Here is a 22,246-nt window from a genome sequence, read left to right as displayed (position 1 = left end):
CTTGGGGGTAAATTTACTAAAGGTCGATTTTAAACAATTTTAAAGATTTTAAATCGATCTAAACTGATGTTGTGTTTCAAGGGCTAAATCGCAAATTTACTAACATTTAAAAATCAATATAAAAAATTATCTATTAATAAATGTGCGATTTAGCCCCTAAAACACAACATCAGTTTAGATCAATTTCTATTGATTTAGATTGATTTAAAATCTACCAAAATATATTAAAATCAACCTTTAGTAAATTTACCCCTAGGTGGCAGTATTCTGCTGATATGCATTCTTGATATTTTAGTTTATTGCTGCAAGCAGTACAGTATGTCAGGCACATTTCATATTACATATTTGGCCTTCAATTCTGTGACCAGAATAATTGCAAATCAGTTCTAACAACAAATAAACCCTGTCAATACTCTAGGTTATACTTACCCTTGCAGTAGTCTGGTGCAAATAACTATAACGGAAACATTGATCTGGTTTATTAGAACATTTTTACCTTTTGGCACACATGGAGCTATTTACTCTACTCAGTTTTGTTCTAGGTTCATTATATGTTTTGTTCAGTGAATTAATTTATCCCTGTAGCTATTTAACAAAGCAGCTATGATGTGCTGGTAAATAGTTTCCTCACCATGCCCTGAAGTTTAAACTTACAACAATAATAAATGACATACATAAATGGCAAATAGACACTGCTTCTGTTTCAGATATTACTATCACTGTATCAAAAGTACCATGGCCTTCACAATACTGGTAAAAAAAACTGGATAACAGAGAGTAAATTTACTAAAGTGTGAGTTTTTAGAAGTGGAGATATTGCCCATAGCAACCAATCAGATTCTAGGTATTAGCTTTTAGAAGGTACTAGGCAGAATCAGATTGGTTGCAATGGGCAACATCTCAATTTCTAAAAACCTGCACTTTAGTAAATATACCCCCAGGTGTAATACTCTGTGGCATAACTAGCATTTGACATGAGCTGGAGCAAACATGAAAATATAAATTTCCCAGGCCTAGGTGTTTCACAGTTCAACCTGTGTCCTTGTTGTCACTACCAGTATTGCCGGCTGCAACGCCAGCAATTATCAGCAAACCATAAATGAATATTAGAGATATGTGGTTCAGTTGTCTAGAAATCCGAATCCACCCGAATTTCATGAATCCGGACAGATCCAAGTCACAGTTCTGATTTCCTGGGAAAATCTGGATAAATCTGAGTCACTGTTCTGATCTACCAGTGGTTCAGAATTTGGATTTTAAATCTGAAGTTCAGGTTTTGGATTGTAAAATGTTTTACTGTTTTTAAAAACTTTTTTATCATTTAAAAAAAGAAAAATCCAGATCCAAAACACTTGCAAGCGGTTTTGCAAAACCAAAAGACAAAGATGAATCCAGATCAAAAACCAAAATACAGGGGTCTGCGCACATTTCTAATGATTATATAATAATCACTTGTTAGGAGAGAGCTCTCACAGTGATGTCTCTTCCTTTCCTCACAAGCTGCCAGGCACTAGGACCCAGATTGGCAGCCGGAGGGCTGACCCCTGACATGCGCATCTGCACATGCATGGTTCCACACTACATCTTTTTCCTGATTGGTCCTTCATAATGGACGTGCCTTGAGTGACTCTATATAACAGAGACTGTAGCTACCATAGACAAGTGGCCTGAGACTGAAAAGAAACGCTGTGCCACCACCGCAGTACATTACTTACACCCCGCTGCCACCAGCATATATCTGCATAGTATATATATATATATATATATACAGTAAGTGCATCATAGATGCACTATAATGCCCAGCATACAATGTAATGCTCCTGGCTGCAACCTGATATCCTTATAACCTGTACCTGCTGCTGCATGCTGTTAACCCTGTGTTAACCTGCTACCTGCTACTACCTGTTTAATAAATAATTCCCTAATTAAGTTTATCTGCCATGTGGACTGACCTCCATTGCACACTGCTGCGACCTAATACCTCCATAGAATCTACCACTATTACTGACATAAAATACAACATGGGAGCTGTGTAAAGCTTTCGAGAGAGAAAGTAGAGAAGCTACTCATAGCAACCAATCAGCTTCTCTCTATCATTTATCTAGCACAGTTTATAATATTACAGAAGCTGTTTATTTGCTATAGGGAACTTCTCCAATTTATCTCTCTTGAAGGTTTGATACTTCTTCAGCAAAATGCCATAAATAAGAGACGGCTAGGAGTCACAGTGGTGTGTGGGAGGACCTCAAAACATGGTCCAAAGTGGGGATTGAGAGCTTGGGTCAGTGGGATGAAATAGATAAAACATTCATCACAACAGATAGCAGGTGATAAGCTCTGCAGAATGAGGTATAATGAATGATTGGCCAAGAGACATAGGAGCTCATTCAGAGTCGGACGCTAGTAAGCGGCCACTCGTTGCAGACGATGTTCACTAATGTGCGCATGCTTGTAGTTTACAAATTTCTCGCTCACCCTGCAAAGACAGCCCAGTGGAATGAGTGACAAGAGAGGCCGTTTGTGGGTGGTTACAGGGGCAGGGCAGTGGTAAGTGGGGAGTGGAGTTGCGGATGCAGGCGTGCCGGAGTGTTTTCACGCCATTTCTGGGGCGTGCATAATTAACAGGCAGCATCATAGTGCACGTCACCTGGCTGATTTTTACACTGAAGTGCTCGCAGTGCTTGTGGTACAGACAACCACAAGCGCTGTGGTCAGATTCGATGGATCACAATGTACCGATGGTTGTATATGCTTACTGGAGATGACGTACACAAGTGGGCGGATAAAGTCAGGCTGGTGGGCGTCTATAAACACAAAGTGATCGCTCGCCCAGGCTTAATGGGCGTGCTTATGCCTTGCCATGTGAGCACCTGCCTTGACGTCACTTAGCTGAATTTCCATATGCTGGGAGCGAGCGGCCGCAACTATCGAGCGGGTCTGAATCAGGTCCATAGTACTACTATACAGGAAAAGAGGGCTACATTAAGAGATAATTATTGGATACAGAAAGAGGGGTAAATGGACAGCAGAATCTTCAAGCATTATTTTCACTATTCTACCCCTCCACACTCATAGCACCAGCACTGCCTCCAATACTCCTCCAATTATTACCAGTATATCCCAACATTGTCTCCACTACTCATTTAGTGAACATTACCAGCATGTCCCAGCAATGATTTCATGACTGCACTCACTCCACTACTCCTCCACTGATCACTACCAGCATTTCCAAACACTCACTCCACTCCACTTCACTGATCAATACCAGCATATCCCAGCACTGGCTCCACTACTCCTCCACTGATCACTACCAGCATGTCCCAGCACTGGCTCCACTACTCTTCCACTGATCACTACCAGTATGTCCTAGCACTCACTCCACTACTTCATTGATCAATACCAGAATATACCAGCACTGGCTCCACTACTCCTCCACTGATCATTACAAGTATCTCCCAGCACTGGCTCCACTACTCTCCACTGATCACTACCAGCATGTCCCAGCACTCACCCACTACTCCCCCACTGATCACTGCTAGCATGTCCCAGCACTGGCTCCACTACTCCTCCACTGATCACTACCAGCATGTCCCAGCACTGGCTCCACTACTCCTCCACTGATCATTACCAGCATGTCCTAGCACTCACTCCACTACTTCACTGATCAATACCAGCATATCCCAGCACTGGCTCCACTACTCCTCCACTGATCTCCACCAGTATGTCCCAGCACTGACTCCACTATTCCTCCACTGATCACTACCATCATGCCCCAGTACTCATTCCACTACTTCACTGGTCACTACAAGTATGTCCAAGCCCTCACTCCACCACTCCTCCACTGATCGCTACCAGTATGTACCAGCACTCACTCCTCTACTCCTCCACTGATCAATACCAGCATGTCCCAGCCAGGATCAGTGCAAGGTTTCTCGGCACCCTAGGCAATACTTCAGCCTACTCCCCCCCACTACCACTTATAAGCCGGCATAAATGCATAATGCATTCTAAAGAGGTCTGGCCCGGGAGGCACATGCCTCCCTGTCCCTGCTCCCCAACCCAGCCCGCCGCTGCATGTACAGCTCAGAGAACAGTTCCCTGAGTGGCCAACTTTTCTGTTTTCTTCCCCACCCCACCCCTCTGTTCTGCAGCATACACCAGAGCCCTCTGCTCTGCTGATATAGTGGTCTTATGTGAATAATTATATAAAAATAATGATATTACTACAGTAGTAGTTTTTTTCTTTATACAATTATTTACATAAGATCACTACACAACACAAAACTTGATTAGCTGACTTACCATCACTGGCTGTCAGCAGGTTTTTTCATATACTTCTTCACAGGCTCAGCCTGCCAGCCTGCTCAGTGCTCCTTGTCTTCTGCAGAGGAGTAGGAGGAGTTAGGGCAAAGTGAAGGAGAGAGTTGGCTGGCCAGGGGGGCAGGCGTGCACACTAGTAAACAACAGTGCATGTCAGCGCAGCACCTCTGGCAGCACAGGCAGCTAGACGCAGAGACCTCACTCTGGTACATTTTTGTTGACCCCCCCCCAAGATTTAGGAATTTTGACAATGAGATAAAGCCTCTGCACCTCACACTACCTGCTTTCCCCTCCCACACACCCTGTACTTCTCACTACCAGCTTTCCTCCACCTCACACTACCTACTTCCCTCACCCACCCCTTGTACCTCACACTACCTGCTTCCCTCCATCTCTCACTACCTACTTCCCTCACCCACCCCCTGTACCTCACACTACCTGCTTCCCTCCACCTAACACTACCTACTTCCTTTCCTCTCTCGCCCCATGTACCTCTCTTTCCATGTCCGGACTAGACTGTGCTGGCAAAGTTCGGCTTCTCTGCCTCCCTGTCAGTGGGGCAGTGGCTCCATGAGCAGCTTAGCAACCTCCCTCCAGGGTTTAGACTTTGTGCTGGCTGACAACCAAACAGTTGCAGCTGCACACCTGCTATGTGATTGGCAAGCCAAGATTGGCTAATGCCCGGCACCAAATTTCAAAGTCCACCCCACCACCAATGATGATTTCTGTTAACTAGCCGCTGGTCTGTGATTGGTTCACGACCAGTGCTGGGTTCGTTTAGCTTTAGTGTGATTCTGTCATGGCACCAGTGTCAGGGTTCAGCCAAGGATCGGCCATCTCTTACCTCTGCGTCGGCATCCCCTGACTTCTCGTGCGGTTAGACTGGTTGGTACCCAATTGGTAGAGGTCACTGGTGAATACCTCCCAGCAGGTTAGACTCTGCACCATTGATAGGGTCCCATTAATGTCCAAACTCTGTGGATGAGGAGATCATACATTCAGGCCCCTTGCATCTGATTTCTCCTCCAACCTCGGACCTCTGCTTTCAACCCCTCAGTGGCAAGTGTGACAGTTTGTTCAGGCCCAATGGAAGCCTCAGGATCCCAGGGTGCAAGGGCACTACAAGACCTCACCTCTCGTATGGATAAACAGCAGGCAGCACAACACCAAGTGGCTCAATACTTACCGGGGCTTTCGGGACAGCTATTATCTATCCAGACTACTCTGGTATCTATACATCCCGCTCCTGCAGCATTGTCTCCTCTAGCCCCTCCGGTCCGGCCTCAGGGGGCTACATCTCAAAAATCTCATCTCCAATTGGTGACTCCTGAACACTTTGATGGTAATCCCCGATGGTGTCGAGGGTTCATTAACCAATGTGAGATACAATTTGTGTACTTACCCCAGAATTTCCCTACCTCCCAGTCTAAAGTTGCATACGTGATTTCCCTTTTAACTGGACCTGTGTTGGACTCGGTCTCCCTGCTATGGGAATGAGCTGATCTTTTGGTGTCTAACTATGAAGATTTTATTTTGACGTTCAAAAGAATTTTGACAATCCAGGACGCTCTGCCTCAGCCTCTTCGGATTTACTTAGAGTCCGACAAGCGACTCGCACTGTTGGACAGTACGTGGTCCAGTTTCAGACCTTCTCCTCTGTACTAAAGTGGAAAAAGGAAGCCCTTAAAGCTGCCTTCCTTCATGGGCTTTTCTAGAGAATGAAGGATGAACTGGCCTCTCAGGATATTCCTGCATCCTTCGCTGATGTTATTTCTTTGTGCATTAAAATTGACCTACGTCATAGGGAGTGTTGGACTAGTAGAGGGCAGGGTGAACACCTCCAAGACCGACCATCTCTGAGTGGCCGTTCCTCATCTCCCTCTGCCAGTAGAAACGAACCTATGCAGGTTAACAAGTCCAAGTTGACCATGGCTGTACGTAATCGACGCTTTCAGAATAAACTTTTTCTGTATTGTGATGCACCTGAGCATGTACTCAAAAATTGTCCTCTCCTTGTGGGAAACGCAAGACTCTAACTGAAGTCAGGAGCATTCAGTTGGGGGTTGTGTCTAAATCTTCTCAATTAATGGATAGTCTCTTACATGTATCCCTTTCCCACAAGTCTAGGACAAAGAAAGTCAAGGCTTTGGTGGATTCTGGAGCTGCCGGAAATTTTATTTCTGAAGCCCTAGTTCAAACCCTGGACATTCCAGTTACCCCATTACCCAACAAATTGTTACACTCCGGAGTAGATGGCAATACCATTCTAAGAGAACCTATTTCTTTCATGTCCCACCCAGTGTCACTCAGAATAGGATGCCTGCATCAAGAAATGCTTGAATGTTTTGTTCTTCCAAAAACCTCATATGATTTAGTCCTGGGACTGCCTTGGTTGAGAAGACATAGTCCTACTTTTGATTGGACCAGTATGCAGATTCTGTCCTGGGGACCAAACTGTTTTCATGGATGTTTATCTCGAGTAATTCCTGTACATAACCATCCAGTCATAGCCAGCTCGGCTGTTAAATCCCCTATACCTGGTGATCTGGAAGTTTCCTCTGATTCCCATCTACCAAAGGCTTACCGTGATTTTACGGATGTGTTCTGCAAGCAAGCTGCAGATAAACTACCTCTGCATCGCACCTGGGACTGTGGTATAGAACTGCTTCCTGGAAAGATGCCCCCTCGAGGCCACATTTACCCTCTCTCAGTTCCAGAGACAGCGGCCATGGCTGAATACATTAAGGAAAATTTGGCCAAAAATTTTATCCAGCCATCCACATCACCTGCCGATGCAGATTTTTTCTTTGTGGACAAGAAGGACAGGGGACTCAGACCCTGCATTGACTATCGGGGACTCAATCAAATTGGTACCCTTTGCCACTCATCTCCGAACTTTTCGATAAAGTCTGTGGTGCTCATGTCTTCACAAAGTTAGATCTCCGTGGAGCTTACAATCTAATTTGCATCAAAGAGGGGGATGAATGGAATACTGCATTTAATATGAGAGATGGTCATTTTGAGTACCTTGTTATGCCTTTCGGGCTGAGCAATGCTCAAGCTGTATTCCAAGACTATGTAAATGAGATATTCCGGGATATTCTCTATAGATTCGTATTTGTCTACTTGGACGACATTCTAATTTTTTCGGAAAACCTACAAACTCAATGACTCCATGTGCGGGAGGTGTTATCTCGTCTCCGGGACTACAGTCTTTTCAGAAAGCTCTCTAAATGTCTTTTTGAACAAACATCAGTGCCATTTTTGGGTCACATTAACTCTGGAAATTCTCTTCAGATGGATCCTGACAAACTAATAGCCATTTCCGAATGACCTCAGCCTTGTTTGCTAAAAGCCACCCAGCATTTCCTAGGGTTTTCAAATTATTACAGGAGGTTAATTCCAAATTTCTCCACATTGGTTTCGCCAATCACGGCGCTCACTAAGAAAGGAGCTAACTCTTTCTGTTGGTTTGTTCCGACTGTGCAAGCTTTCCAAGAGTTAAAGTCGGCATTCTCTATGGCACCAATCACAGCTTGGTAAACTGTTTACTGTGGAAGTTGATGCCTCTTCAGATGGAGTAGGAGTGGTACTATCTCAGACTGCCGAAGATGGGAAAAAACATCCATGTGGTTTTTTTCACATAAATTTTCTTCTGCTGAAAAGATCTACACCATTGGAGATCAAGAGTTACTGGCGATTCCCTTGGCACTAGAGGAATGGCAACATCTCCTGGAGGGAGCCAAATTTCCAGTCACTATTATTACGGACAATAAAAATTTAATATACCTCCAGTGGCTCACCTGCTTGTCTCTTTTTTTTTCCATATTTGACCTTAAACTCAAATTCCATCCCGGCATCTTAAGCAAAAAAGCTGACACACTTTCTTGCTCATTTATATCTACACAGGAGGAAGAGGATCAACGCCAACTTCATTCAATCTTGGACACCATTGTGTTTGCTCCTACTCAAGTTCTATCTCCACCACCTGGAAACAATTTTGTAGGTTCTTCATCTGTGGAGAAAACTATTAACATGGGCTCATGCTTCCCTCTTCACTGGTCATTCCGGAATTTTTAAGACCTACAAGTTTCTCCAATGTTCATACTGGTGTTCCACTATGAAGGAAGACATCTGGAATTTTGTTTTGTCTTGTATGAAATGTGCCCAACAAAAAGTGTCTCGCAAGAAAGCTGTTGTTCTACTATGCTCCTTACTGGTTCCAGTTGCTCCATGGACCCATCTCTCCATGGACTTTATTTCAGAATTACCCAGGTCCAAGTGACATAACACAGTGTGGGTTGTAGTAGACTGCTTCTCTAAAATGGCTCACTTTATTTCGGTGGTAGGACTTCCATCTGCCCCTCAGCTGGCAAAGATCTTTATTCGAGACATCTTCAGGCTACATGGTTTGACTGGGGTGTTCAATTTGTGGCCAAATTTTGGAGAGCTTTATGCAGTACTTGTGGAATCAAATTAAAATTCTCCTCGGCTTACCACCTTCAAACAATTGGTCAAACCGAAAGGGTGAACCAGGAGCTGGAGACCTTCATTAGGATCTTTGTTTCCTCTTCCCAGGATTACTGGGTGGACCTCTTACCATGGGCGGAATTTTCACATAATTATAGGTATCATTCTTCTTCCAAATCAACTCCATTTTTCACTGTCTTCGGTAGACATCCTCGAATCCTGGACTTTCAAGATTTACCTGCAGTAGAGGTCCCGGCGGTAACCAATCTGGTACAGTCTTTTTCAGGCCTTTGGAAGAAAGTTAATTGTTCTTTGAAGCGAACTTCTAAAAGTTACAAAAAATTTGTGGACAGAAGACGCCTTGCGGTTCCACTGCTGAGAGTTGGAGACAAAGTGTGGTTGTCCTCCAGGAAGATCCGGTTGAGTTTACTTAGCATGAAATTTGCACCACGCTTCATTGTTCCTAACCGCATCCTCAAAATACTTAATCCAGTGGTGTATAAATTGGAACTTCCTCCACAAATTAAGATATCCAATACCTTCCATGTGTCTCTTTTACATCCATTGATTCTTAATTGATTTCAACCTTCTTCTCCTAAATTACCTCAAGTACACACCCAACAGACTTCATAGTGGGAAGAATTCTGGATTCTCAACATCGATTCAATGGTCTACAGTGGGAAGAATTCTGGATTCTCAACATCGATTCAATGGTCTACAGTATCTCATTGATTGGAAGGGGTACGGACCTGAAGAAAGAGCTTGGATTAAAGCTTCCGATGTCCATGCCCCTCAACTTGTTCAAACTTTCCATAGGAGGTTTCCTGATAAACCTAAAGGGTGTCCAGTGTCCACCCTGAAAAGGGGGGGTATTGTCAGGGTTTAGCCTAGGGTCGGCCATCTCTTACCTCCACGCAAGCTTCCCTTGACTTCTCATGTGGTCAGACATCTAGTGTGGTGGCAGGTAATGCACTGAGTATTCTGACTTAGGTTCTTGCAGACTTCCATGGTCAGTATTGTGTCTTGGGGATCGTGATTCCTGTCATGGGTGCCGCCATGACAGTCCTTCTCATGTGACAGTATCTCCAACCAATGTTAGCATGGTCTCGGTCAGCTGATGCTGTTCTCCTATCAACTGTTATCCTAAGTATATAACCAGCTCCAGGACTCCAGGAAGTTGCCTGAACAATGCTTGTCATTCCTAGTGTATGCTAGCTGTGTCCTCATTCCAGGTTGCTCTGAGATTACTTCTGTTTCTTCTCTAGTGTGTCTGACCATCTTTGCTGGAGTGCTAACCCTGTGCTATCTTCAGTGCAATAGTGTGTCATTTCATCTGAGCCCGTGTGCAACTCAATATTTCCATCTCTGCCTGTGTGCAAACTCTGTGCTACCTTCAGTGCAACAGTGCGTCATAACACCTCAGCCTGTGTACAAACTCTGCGCTACCTTTAGTGCAACAGTGCATCATAACACCTCAGCCTGTGTGCAACTTAGCGCTACCTTCCGGAGCAGCAGTGCGTCATACCACCTCAGCTTGTGTGCAACTTAGCATTATCTTCTGGAGCAACAGTGCATCTTACCACCTCTGTCTGTGTTTAATACCAAGGAGGCATCCTTCAGCGCAATAGTGCATCTACACACCTTTACCTGTGGGTACCTCAAGTACCATTTCATGGTGCAGCTGTGCCTCCTGGGAGGCATATTCCTTGGGCCACTGTCTGTGTGTATCTCTATTCCCATGGGGTTTGGATGCCAGATCAAAAGACCGCGACCTGCTTGCTGGGTGCAGCTAAAACTGGTGAATACCTCCCAGCAGGTTAGACTCCTAACCATTGATAGGGTCTCATTAATGTCCAAACTCTGTGGATGAGGAGATCATACATTCAGGCCCTCACCTCCGATTTCTCCCCCAACCTCGGACCTCTGCTTTCAACCCCTCAGTGGCAAGCGTGACATCCGAGACCCGGCCTCACCGTTGATGGGCAAGCCAGCGCTGTTCAGAGATGTGTCCCCAGCGGGACACATCTCCACATAATACTGCCGCTGCTCCCAGAGTCATCTGCCAAATGGGAGGTTGGACCCTGGCTGAAGTGGCGGTATGGCATACCACTCACTTCGAGCCCTGATGTGGTGTGAGCTGACTCAAAGACAGTGATGGCTGATTAGACCCGTGACCGCCGCTAGCACAACTGTAAAGGAGGATGTCCAAAACATCCTTCATTTTTTTGTTTCATTGACTCAGTGCCACCATCCAGTGTTGCCAGCACCCGTAGGCAGCTGCCTAAGGCTGCCTAATGGTGGTGCTGGCCCTTGTTCCAGCACTGGCTCCACTACTACTCCACTGATCACTACCAGTATGTTCCAGCACTGGCTCCCTACTCCTCCACTGATCACTGCTAGTATGTTCTTTGCCAAGAAATTACCTGGTCCAACTAAAATATATATTTATTGCACCACTGTTAATTATCATATGTGCATAAAAGAAAGTAATTATTGACCATAGTATTTTGATTTTACTTGGATTCTGGAGTATAAATCTTTTAATTAGGACAGTTTAGGTAAAGTATCAGGCGCTAGATATAATTAATAATATTTAAAACAGATTAACTCTCAATATAATAAATTGATGCTCCTACACAGTACTTATATATTAAAACAAAAATAGGAGACATACACCTTTAAGGATACACCGTGTGCTCACTTCAGCCCCTCATTTACCACTTTGTTATATTCGGCACCTAGCATAGTGCTATCAGAGACACTCTGAAGTCTACCTTCTCAAGGATGGTTCTATTTAAATATCGAAAATAACAAAGTGGTAAGCAGGGGGCTGAAGTGAGCACACAGGGTGAGGTTGAGACCCACTACAACCTATTACGGTATGCATACCTTGCGGACTTTACAGCTGTAATCCTCAATACTATTGTAATAAAAAAAGGACTGTTACAAAGTTCCACTAAAACACCGGTTCCTAGTGCCTATTTTTCTCCTGGAATGTTATGTTATACTATATGTCAAGCGATATCAAAAGGGAGTGATTAGGAAAACTACTCACTTAAAAACAACAGTGATTATCAATTATATTTTTTAACTAACTCATTGACTATTGGTTGCATACATGTATATTTATCTTTTTTGTGCTTTATAAATAAATTCTATATTCTTATTCTAAATTGTTGCACTCCTTAAAGGTATATATCTCCTATTTTTGTGTTAGCTTAAGTTAGGATATTAAGTTTAAGTCAGTTATAATTTCTAAGTACTGTACAATGGAGTTTGTTGTGTCTCATGTTTAGTATTAAAATTTGTGGAAGAGGTCAGTTTATGATGATAGATAGTGATATAATACGTTTTCCTCCTTTGACTTCTCACTTATCTATAATACAATAATATTGACCCTAGAAATGTATTCACAACTTAAAAGTTTCTTAATTGGTTTTAATTATGAGAGATGATGTGGGTGTGGTAGTTCTGCCAGTGTCGGGTGTCTTTGTTGCATATTTGCTGAGTCAGAAGGGCCCTAGAGCCAAGAGGGTCTATTTGGTGTGACTGCAGCAATGATGTGTGAGGACACATCTGTAGTTAGGTAGCTGTACCAGCCAATGATCCTGCCAGCTGCTGTGCAGGTCCGCTTCTGGCTTGCTGCTCAGGGAGCATATATAAGCCGTGACCTGACATCTTGATATGGCATTTGGGCAGAGCATACAGTGAGAGTAGAGTGTCAGGTTGTGGCCTAGGATCAGCTGTTACTCTCCCCACGCTGGCTTTCCCTGACTTCTCGAGTGGTCAGTCATCTGGTGCGGCGGAGGGTGATGCACTGAGGATTATGCCTAGGGACTGCATGGACATTCATGTGTTGCTCCCTGACTTGGTTTCTGCGGGTGCCATCATGGATGCAGCCATGACAGTCTTCATCATCTGACTGGCCTTTACCCAATGGTAGAGTAGTTGTTGTCAGCTGACACTGTCCTCTAATGGACCGCTACCTTAGGGTATTTAGCTGGTCTCTGGACAACAGGAAGTTGCCTGTACAACGTTGTTTCTACTGGTGTATGCTTGTCGTTACTTCGTTCCAGGTTCCTTGCTCTTTTCCACTCATGAGTCATCTCTAGTGTTACATCTCTACTCCTCAAAGTGATTCTCCTGTGCCGGCAGTGCATCTGGGTTCTCAGCCCGTGTACTCAGTACAACTCCCGAGTACAACACAAGTGTCACTCTCCTGTGCCAGCGGTGCATCTGGGTTATCAGACCGTCTACTCAGTACAACTCCAGAATTCAACACAAATGTCACTCTCCTGAGCCAGCGGTGCCTCTGGGTTCTCAGCACGTGTAATCAGTACAACATCCAAGTACTGCCCAAGGGTCACTCTCCTGTACAAGTGGTATGCCTGGGTTCTCAGTCTGTGTACTCAGTAGAGCTCCCTAGTACAACTCAAGTGTCACTCTCCTATGTCAGCGGTGCATCTGGATTCTCAGCCCGTGTACTCAGTCCCGAGTATAACACAAGTGTCACTCTCCTGTGCCAGCAGTGCATCTGGGTTCTCAGCCTGTGTACTCAGTCCCGAGTACAACACAAGTGTCACTCTCCTGAGCCAGTGGTGCATCTGATTTCTGAACATGTGTACTCAGTACAACATCCAAGTACTGCCCAAGTGTCACTCTCCTGTGCCAGCGGTGCATCTGGATTCTCAGCACGTGTAATCAGTACATCATCTGAGTACAACACAAGAGTCGCTCTCCTGTGCAGGGGTATGTCTAGGTCCTCAGCACATGTACTCAGTACACCAATCAAGTACTACCATAAGTTTCATGCCCCTCTGCCAGTGGTGCGTCTAGGTCCACAGTAGGCCTTATCCATTTCCCTCCAGTATACTATTCCTGGAAGTTATTCTATTGTACCAATACAGTACCAGCAGGGTAAAGGGTTCTCACCAGTGCTTCACATTGAATTCCTTTCTCCTGGGCCTCCTCTGTGTTACGTTCCTCCATTTCCAACTTGTATCAGATACCTGGCCAAACGGCCGTGACCTGCTTGCTGGGTGCAGCTTAAAACCCATGTCCTGCTTGGAGGGGTCACTGGTGAACACCTCTCAGCAAGTTAGACTCCGCTCCTTTGGTCAGGTCTCATCAACATCTGGTACTTGTGGATGAGGAGGACATACATCCAGGCCCCTCACCTCTGATTCCTTCCTCAACCCAGGACCTCAGCTTTCAGTTCCTCAGAAGGAGATCCTCCTGAGCAGAACGTGACAGAGAGACACCATCACCACAGGGACACTATTTTGGCCTTAATGACTGGAACTTTAGCAAAGTATATCTCACTTACTATATAGGTCTCAGGAGCAGTCCCTTGACATATAATTTTGGAATTGCTTTAACTGTCATGAGTTTTGATGCCTTTTATGTACTTGACTCCTGACTTTTGAAAAGTCTTTAGACTTCCACTCACACCAATCAGTCTTTGACTTTTACATTTCTCGAGGTACACTGAATGCAATGTTTGCAAATTCCTCATTATAGAGATGTATCAACGTTTGTCCTTGCTCTGTTTGCGCCATACAGGCGTCTTAGATATGGCATGAAAATACAGTGGGTCAGTGTGGCAAGACACTGTAAGGTGTAAAAGGATCCACAGTATGCAATACACAACTTAACCACTGGGTAGTGAGTGCTCCACTGATGAAATGCTCCACTGATGAAATCTACAGTACTGAATACAATAAAAGTGGATGTAGATTGCCTTACAGTATACTTACCCCTACTCCATGGACTCTGCCTCTGTGCCATTATTGCAAGCAAGTAATAATGACGTACACTACTGTAGTAGAATGCTCAAATTTTTTCCCCTTTTCCATGCAGTGCATCAAAATACTCTGTTTGTTTTTAACCCTTTTCTATATAGAGTACTGCATCACTATACCTGTATGTGCGACTTTTTATGGTAGCTGCTGTACACTTTCAAAAGCCACATGCTCTGTAAGCTGCTAGCAGCAATGTTAGAAATGAATGGTGGAGAAGAGGGGCAGCCTATAAAATCACCACAGGAGCAGTCAACTAGAGTACAATAATCATCATGAAGACATATAATTTTATTAAACACTACATGTGTGACTTTATTAAATTAATAAGTGTGTGTGGCTTATTTTGCAGGAACAATAAAAATAAAATACCTGTTCACTGATGCTCATGTGATTTACATCTACATGTGCAACTTTATACTGACTTTGTGCACAAGCAGCGGATCTGAGACGCTTCAATACAAGTCCCTGCAGTTGCAACATTTGCTTAGGGTATGTTTTGCACAGCCACTGCATACTAAATCGCAGCTCTCAGCCAATCAGAGGGAGGTTTCTATGGTAGTAGTTCTTGTACTGCAAGCTTAATTTTGCTACATTGGATATTTCATGCATGTGCAAAGATGTTTATCAAAAGCGACATCTGGTGGATATAAACCAGTATTACACTTTCTGGCATCTCAGTATACTATGCTGCGACTGAATATGTTATGATACAGTACATCTGGGTGCACTACATGTAATATGGATGCTAGATGAGCAAGGACACATCTGTATCTTCTGGGTGATTTGACAATATTTCATCTAGCAGATGATCTTTGTTGTGATTGAACTTCCATGCTGGCAGGCACTGGTTCAGATTTGTCTCTAGCTGCTGGTATGACCAATGACACATATTTGCTTTGCATGTCAAAGTCCAGCTTCTCTTCAACTTGTTCCCATCTCTGGTACATAAAATAAAATTTTGTATTTCTGTGACTTTTTTTCTTGATCCAATTCTCAAACAAGCTTTAATCATCCCAACTTTTGCAGCTGTCAAGGTTTCATTGCCAATTCCCTTAATTGTGATAGGGTCACACTCGCTTATCTTGGTAAACCACTCCTCGTTGCAGCTGAAATGTCCTGTTGCACCTGAGTTGATATACCAAGACTCTTTTTAGTGGTTGTCTGTGACACTTACAGACAACTGATCTCTGTCTTCACATTTGGTTCCGCACAGGATTCCCTTTTCCTGCTTACAGTTGATTGCTTTGTGACCTATCTTGTGACAATAACAACACTTGAACTTAAATTTTCTGAATTTCTTATTTTTGCTTGCATTGCAGTTGTCAAGCATTAGTTTCACATGGTACACAATCCAGAAACTGCAATAGCTTTGCTCTCACTGTGGGCCTGATTCAGAGCCGGACGCTATTTGTGCTCGCTCGTTCAGAAAAAGGGTCCGTTTATTTAAATTGAGCGCTCGCTCTTTGTGGTCTGTTGCCGCCTCTATATCTGAGCGAACGAACGAAACATGCGCTCATTATTTTGTAAAGATGCCCCCTGGCCGCTCGCATCATACGTCATCTCCGCTATTTATTAGATTAATTGAGTACATCGAAAGGCGTCTGAACTGCTCGCAGTGCTTGTGGTTGGATTTTCCTACCGCAATCATGCGAACAGTTCAGGCTAAGAAACAACCAAGTGACGTGGTCGATGACGCTGCTTTGTTAATTATGCACACCCTTAAAATGCCCGTTTTGACGGTTTGGCACGCCTGCGTTCGGATCACCACTCCCCGTTTTCAAGCACCTTCCCCTGTTACCTCCCACAAATGCCTCATCCTGTCACTCAAATTAGCAGGCACTCGCAATTTTGCAAACACACGTTTTCCATCCGCACTGACTGGTTGGCGCATGCGCATTACGACCCATACGCATGCGCAGATGTGCGAACATTGCTCAGAGCGAACGAACGGCCGCTTACGAGCGGCTCTGAATCAGGCCCCGTGTCTGTTGGTAAAGTTACAGTGTTTGCCTCTAACACCACAACAAAGTAGTCAACTGCTGTTAAATATTGATGCATGGTTATTTCTATTTTTTCATCATCTATTTTGTTAACAGGCATTATTCTGTCTATATAATCTCTGTCAGGAATCGCATTACAGCACTGCAGATCTCACCTTTACGCTGGAATGCTGGTCTGTGCAGGTCATCTATTCAGGCTAGCTCTCTGGTTCCTGCTCTGCGCTGCTGTCCGCAGTGTACCCAATCTTCCTCTGGGTGCCTCCATGAAACCTGCAGTCAGCTGACCACTGATCCTCCAGTCCCTGTGTCAGTGGTGATCATGTGATCCTTTGCTCCACCCAGTGTGGAGTATCCTTTCTCCAACTGGATTCATTGCAGCAGACACTTGATCCATTTAGCCAACCAGGACAGGTCAGGGGGGATTAAAGGATTCCATTGACTAGCAGTCAGTGCCTTGAACAACACGTTCACTCCTGTGCTATGTATCAAGGCTCCAGACTTTTCTCTTGTTGCTGTTGTGGAAGTACTCTCTCTATCGGTCCCTATCCGATACCAGCACCATCTGTCCCTATCCGATACCAGTACCATTGGTCCCTATCTGATACCAGAACCATCGGTCCGTTTATGATACCAGTACCATCGGTCCCTATCTGATACCAGCTCCATCAATCCCTATCCAATAGCAGCACCATCGGTCCCTATCTGATACCAGCATAATCGGTCCCTATCCAAAATTCAGCCTAAGCGGAACCTATCCAAACCTAACATCATTGGTACCTGCCAGATTACCAGCTTTACCGGTTCTCATCTACCATCAGCTATAGCCAGAACCATCGGTTCAACAATCATCAGCTGTAACCTAAATCATCGGATCTCTATCACCAGCTGCTGCTATTATTCCCAATTATCTTTGTACGTAGATCTGGGGCTTAGGCCTTCGTATTATCAATGAGTTCTAGATAGAGTCCTTGGGAGATCCTACTAGGGGGCTGCAACCTGCATATCAGATGCAGGCAAATCCAAATCTCCTTGTGGGGTTCCCTGGAAAGAATTGCTGGTGTGTTTAGACTCTGCGCCCCTGGCTAGGGTATTAGTCAACTCCTTGTACCTTTCTCGTTCTCAGGGTCTCATTCAGACCCGCTCGCGAGCGCAGGACGCTCACAAGCGGGTCAATGTTACCCCAATGTGCATGCGCATGACGGAGGGAGCTCCGTCGTGCGCATGCACGAGACCTGGACAGCAACAGCCAAGCTGTTGCTCTGGGTCTCGCACCAAAGAGGGCATGCTGTCGATGGTGACTGACAGCATGCCCCCTTTGGTGGGTGTGCCGGGGGCGTGGCTGCCAGACGGAGGTGTTCCATGGGAAAAATCACTCCAGGGCTTGCGGCAGCGAGACCCTACTGCAGGGTCTCATCACAAGCCCGATGGTCGCGATGGTCTTGACCATCGCGACCATCATCATGGACGCTCACATAAGCTGTGGGTGGTAACCCACAGCTATGCCAGCATCCAAAAGGCTGCTCCACATTTAAATAGGATGACCCTGATTCAGAGCGAGTGCTCTGGTCAGAGTGTCCGCTCTGAATCAGGGCCTCAGTCCCCCGAGTTCAGTGTGTCTTATCTCCTGAGTCCAGTCAACTGGTCATGTCTCCTGAGTCCTGTCAGTCTGTGCTATCTCCTGAGTACAGTTTTCTTGTTTTCTTCCTCCAAAGTCCTGGTCATTGCCAGGCTCCAGTGCCCGAGCTTATCCTTTGAGTTCAATCAGCGTATTACTTTGTTGCCTTCTTCCATCTGCTCCTGTGTCTAACTGAAACTATATCAAACCCACTAATCTTCAGATCCCGAGTTCTACCACTGAGCCACCAGCATTACGGTCAGGAACACAAACACCACAGTCCTGACACTCATATTTCTGCATTCATGTAACTTTTCATAATACAATGCACATTTAAATGTATTCTCCTCATGAGACCTACATTCTGATATGCCTCTTACATTACAGTCCACATGTAGCTGATATTTTCCCCAAAATTATGAAGTACATGTGTTGGTCCATACTCAAGCCTATGGTACCCATGGCTCTCTCAACTTCATCTGGGCTTGGACTGTCACCAGAATCTACTGTAAATTTTCAAAGTCATTCCCGCTTAAGTTGCATTTCTATAGCAAATTTCCATGTATTGTAGTTTTCTGCACCTTTATGTTTTATGAACCACAACGTAGGTGTAATTCCTGTATGTATGCTTCTTACAGCCATTAATTTTCACAGTTGATGCTCAGTTTATTTTAACCAATTTAATTAAGTTCTTGGCAATTTTTAAATAGACTGGTCATCAGTATTAGGTGTCTGTTTTGATGGAGCATCTATATGTGTGGATGTAAAGCAGGTGTTTAAATGAAGTATAAAGAAAGAACCAGTGATATACTCTACAGTATGTGCACTGTGAAACACATTGATTGAATATAATCTTAGTAGATGCATGATCTTCAAGTAAACAGAATAGAACTGTTTGTGATTTGTTTTTCCATTATTCAGACTCTTTATAACTTCATGGAGGGCAGTTCAGTATGACATTCGGTAATGGAGAAAATTTCCCAAGATGTTGGATCCCAGTTGAAGACTTTGAAATCACTTTTAAATCAAGATGGACTTGCAGAGCAGAAGCTGTAGCTGCTGTAAAACTAAGCTACTCCATCATTTTTCAAGTTTTAGATGAGAATATTGAAGCTACTTGACTTCCTGAAATAAAACTAAAATCCAGAGGTCTTATCTGTGAACTTAAGTCATTTGACTTCATCTTTGGACTGCACATAATGCACCTCATTCTCCAAATGGTGTAATAGTGAGTATGGCTCTTCAAGACCCAGAACTCAATTTACAGCAATAGCAGGGGTGAAAAGCTTGCTTAACTCATTAGCTGTGATGAGAAGTGACCTAGAACATTTTAATTTGATTTACCAAGAATTTGTGACAGCATGTCTAGAGAAAGATATATTAATACCATCCATTAAGAAATAAAAATATTCACTCGTCTTGATACCACTTTTGAATCCCATGTTCACTCCAATACAAAAGAGGAACAGGAGAGAATAGCTTCCTTTTATCCACTCCTTGACTCCATGATAGCCGACATTGACCAGCAATTCAAACAGGAGACTTGTGTATTAATAACTGCAGTAGGGAAATTCGTTAAGTTTAAACATCGGCAGGCAAGAGTTTAAAATCATTGCCAAAAATGTTTAAAAGTCCACATATGAATTGGAAGCAGAAGTGAAGTTGCTTTATGGCTATGATACACTTGTTTCCAAAGGTAGTACTACAAACCCAAAAAAGAGTAGCTTGATTGGCTAAAGAAATCACTTTTATGTCTTTCATGTTCCTGGACTTTTCTAAATCTATTCAATCTATTCCTATCAGTTACTAGCTGTTTATGTGAAAAGGCATTTTCAAAACATGTAAAAAACAAACTAAGAAGTACAATATCCCAACAGCACCTTGATTCACTCATGTTGTTATACACTGAACAAGAATTGGCTTTGTCAGTTAATTACAATGATGTGATTGAGGAATTTAAGCCATCAAAAGCTAGTGAGCAACATCTCATTCTTTAGAACAAGGAAGATGAGGAAACAGACAAGACATAAGGTGACTGCAATAATTGCATTGGTTGTCAACTCAACTACAATCCTCAAGTATGCATCTTAAAGATCAGCAATGCCTACTTCAAAGACTTCAGCATTACTTCACATTCAGCTTGTGATTTCATCAGAGGCAAAGTTGAAGAAACTGCCTCAGATGAAGATGCAAAGCATGCACAGCTCTTGCAGTAAAAGAGAGCAGGAACCAGCTGCAAGGTAATGGGTAAGCAAGATGGGCAATGAGGGAATATTGTGTGGGGCAAGATATTTGAATGATGTTAACCATATGATAAGAAATATATGTACTTTTCTACGCTCACTGTGTTCCCTAAAATATAATACACAGAATAAATTGTATGCCATAAGTAGGTAATCTGGTCAATGCGTTTAGCCTGACTAGCAGGCTTCATCAGTATCAAGAGATCCAGACAAAGCCTGCTAGTCAGGCAAAACGTTTTGATACTGAGTCAGAGATCACACACCGGTCCACGGCAATTTGTGATTGGTAAGTGCGAGTCTGCCATCAGACACCCAGCCTCTCCTTCTAAGGAAAGCAACACTACTTAAGAAAGTACCAGAATCTCACCGGAACCCAACTGCATATCAATACCGTTTCCACGGAAGTAAGTTGGAGTAAATTGCCAGGCGGCGCATACCCAAACGTATTAACCCTGGTCTAGATTGAAAGTTTCTGATGTGAGCCAGGACTTCTTAGTCATCTGGGCATCACACATTTGGGTGTATTTTACTAGTATAATTTGGCTGGAATTTGTGGAATATGTACCAACAGCACCCACAGATATGGTTTTGATTTTATATCGATTCCTAGGTGGAAACAAATAACTTTTTCTAAGACTCTCTTATATGTTTTATGTGAGTTTGTGATTGTATGTTTTTTTGTATACCGGTATTAGGTACAAATAAGGTCTGGATAATTATGTTAAAATATTTTTTACTTGAAAACCCTTTAAATATTGTTATTTTATTATTAAATAAATACAGATTGATTTTTTTAATACTATTTTCTTTGTGTATATGGTTCTTTCATACCAGGGCAATGTGTTATTTTAACATTATCTACATATGGCATACAATTTATTCTGTGTATAATAATTAACGGAACATACAGGTCACATAGTGAGTGCTGAAAAGTACATATATTTCTTTTTATATATTGCACCTTCAGAGATAGGGTATCCCTGTACCTTTCTTTCCTTAGCAGCTACTAGAGACAATCTTTAGTAATAAGTGCAGTTCACACCCTTTATTCTAGAATAACATTTTGATAAGAAGTGGATTGATTACATTAAGATAATGCTAGACTTGCACGATGAATGGTGCAAGACACCCCCATAAGCAGAGCTAGAATGTGGTGCACAACCTAATGTGGATGCTACGCATGCCTATGATACAGACTATAACAAGCACACAGGGCCTGATTCAGAGGTGGAAAAAATGCAGATTTTTGTGCGGTTGGAAATTGTTTATTGTTCTCTATATGCATCTGAGTCGCACTGCGTATGTGTTGCAATGGTTTAGAGATAGCAGTAGCAGTGAGGATCTGGACGCAGAGTGATTGACATTTAGGGGTAAATTTACTAAAGTGTGAGTTTTTAGAAGTGGAGATGTTGCCCATAGCAACCAAACAGATTCTAACTATTATCTTCTAGAAGGTGCTAGTTAAATGTTAAGTCAAATCTGATTGGTTGCTATGGGCAACATCTCCATTTCTAAAAACTCTCACTTTAGTAAATTTACCCCTTAGTGAGAGTTTATACGAGGTGTCTGAGGGTGGCTAGCCAAACGCGGGAGTGTTGCAAGCATTTTGTGACCATCACAGCCAGCAACTGTGTATTTGAATGCAACTTCACTGGCAGCGGTGACTTTGCTACAATTGACATTTTTGAGCAAGCATAGGGTTGCTGAGAAGTTCAGTGGATCTACCAATGCTGCATCTTCCTATGGCTGCTGTTTTAGCATATTTTCTCAGTACCGCTGCATACAATGACACCTTAC

The 22,246-nt window shown here is 43.5% G+C and overlaps 1 pseudogene; it reads left to right on the top strand.

Moving 5' to 3' along the window:
• The first annotated feature begins 19,067 nt into the window (after positions 1–19,067).
• LOC148523847 (uncharacterized) lies at positions 19,068–20,203 on the top strand (annotated as a pseudogene).
• Positions 20,204–22,246: the final 2,043 nt, after the last annotated feature.

The sequence above is a fragment of the Taudactylus pleione genome, unplaced genomic scaffold (assembly GCF_031769625.1).
Source record: "Taudactylus pleione unplaced genomic scaffold, aTauple2 ptg000127l, whole genome shotgun sequence".
Lineage (NCBI taxonomy): Eukaryota > Metazoa > Chordata > Amphibia > Anura > Myobatrachidae > Taudactylus > Taudactylus pleione.
The sequence above is the reverse complement of the archived record's forward strand: the minus strand, read 5'-3'. Positions and strand labels throughout refer to the sequence as shown.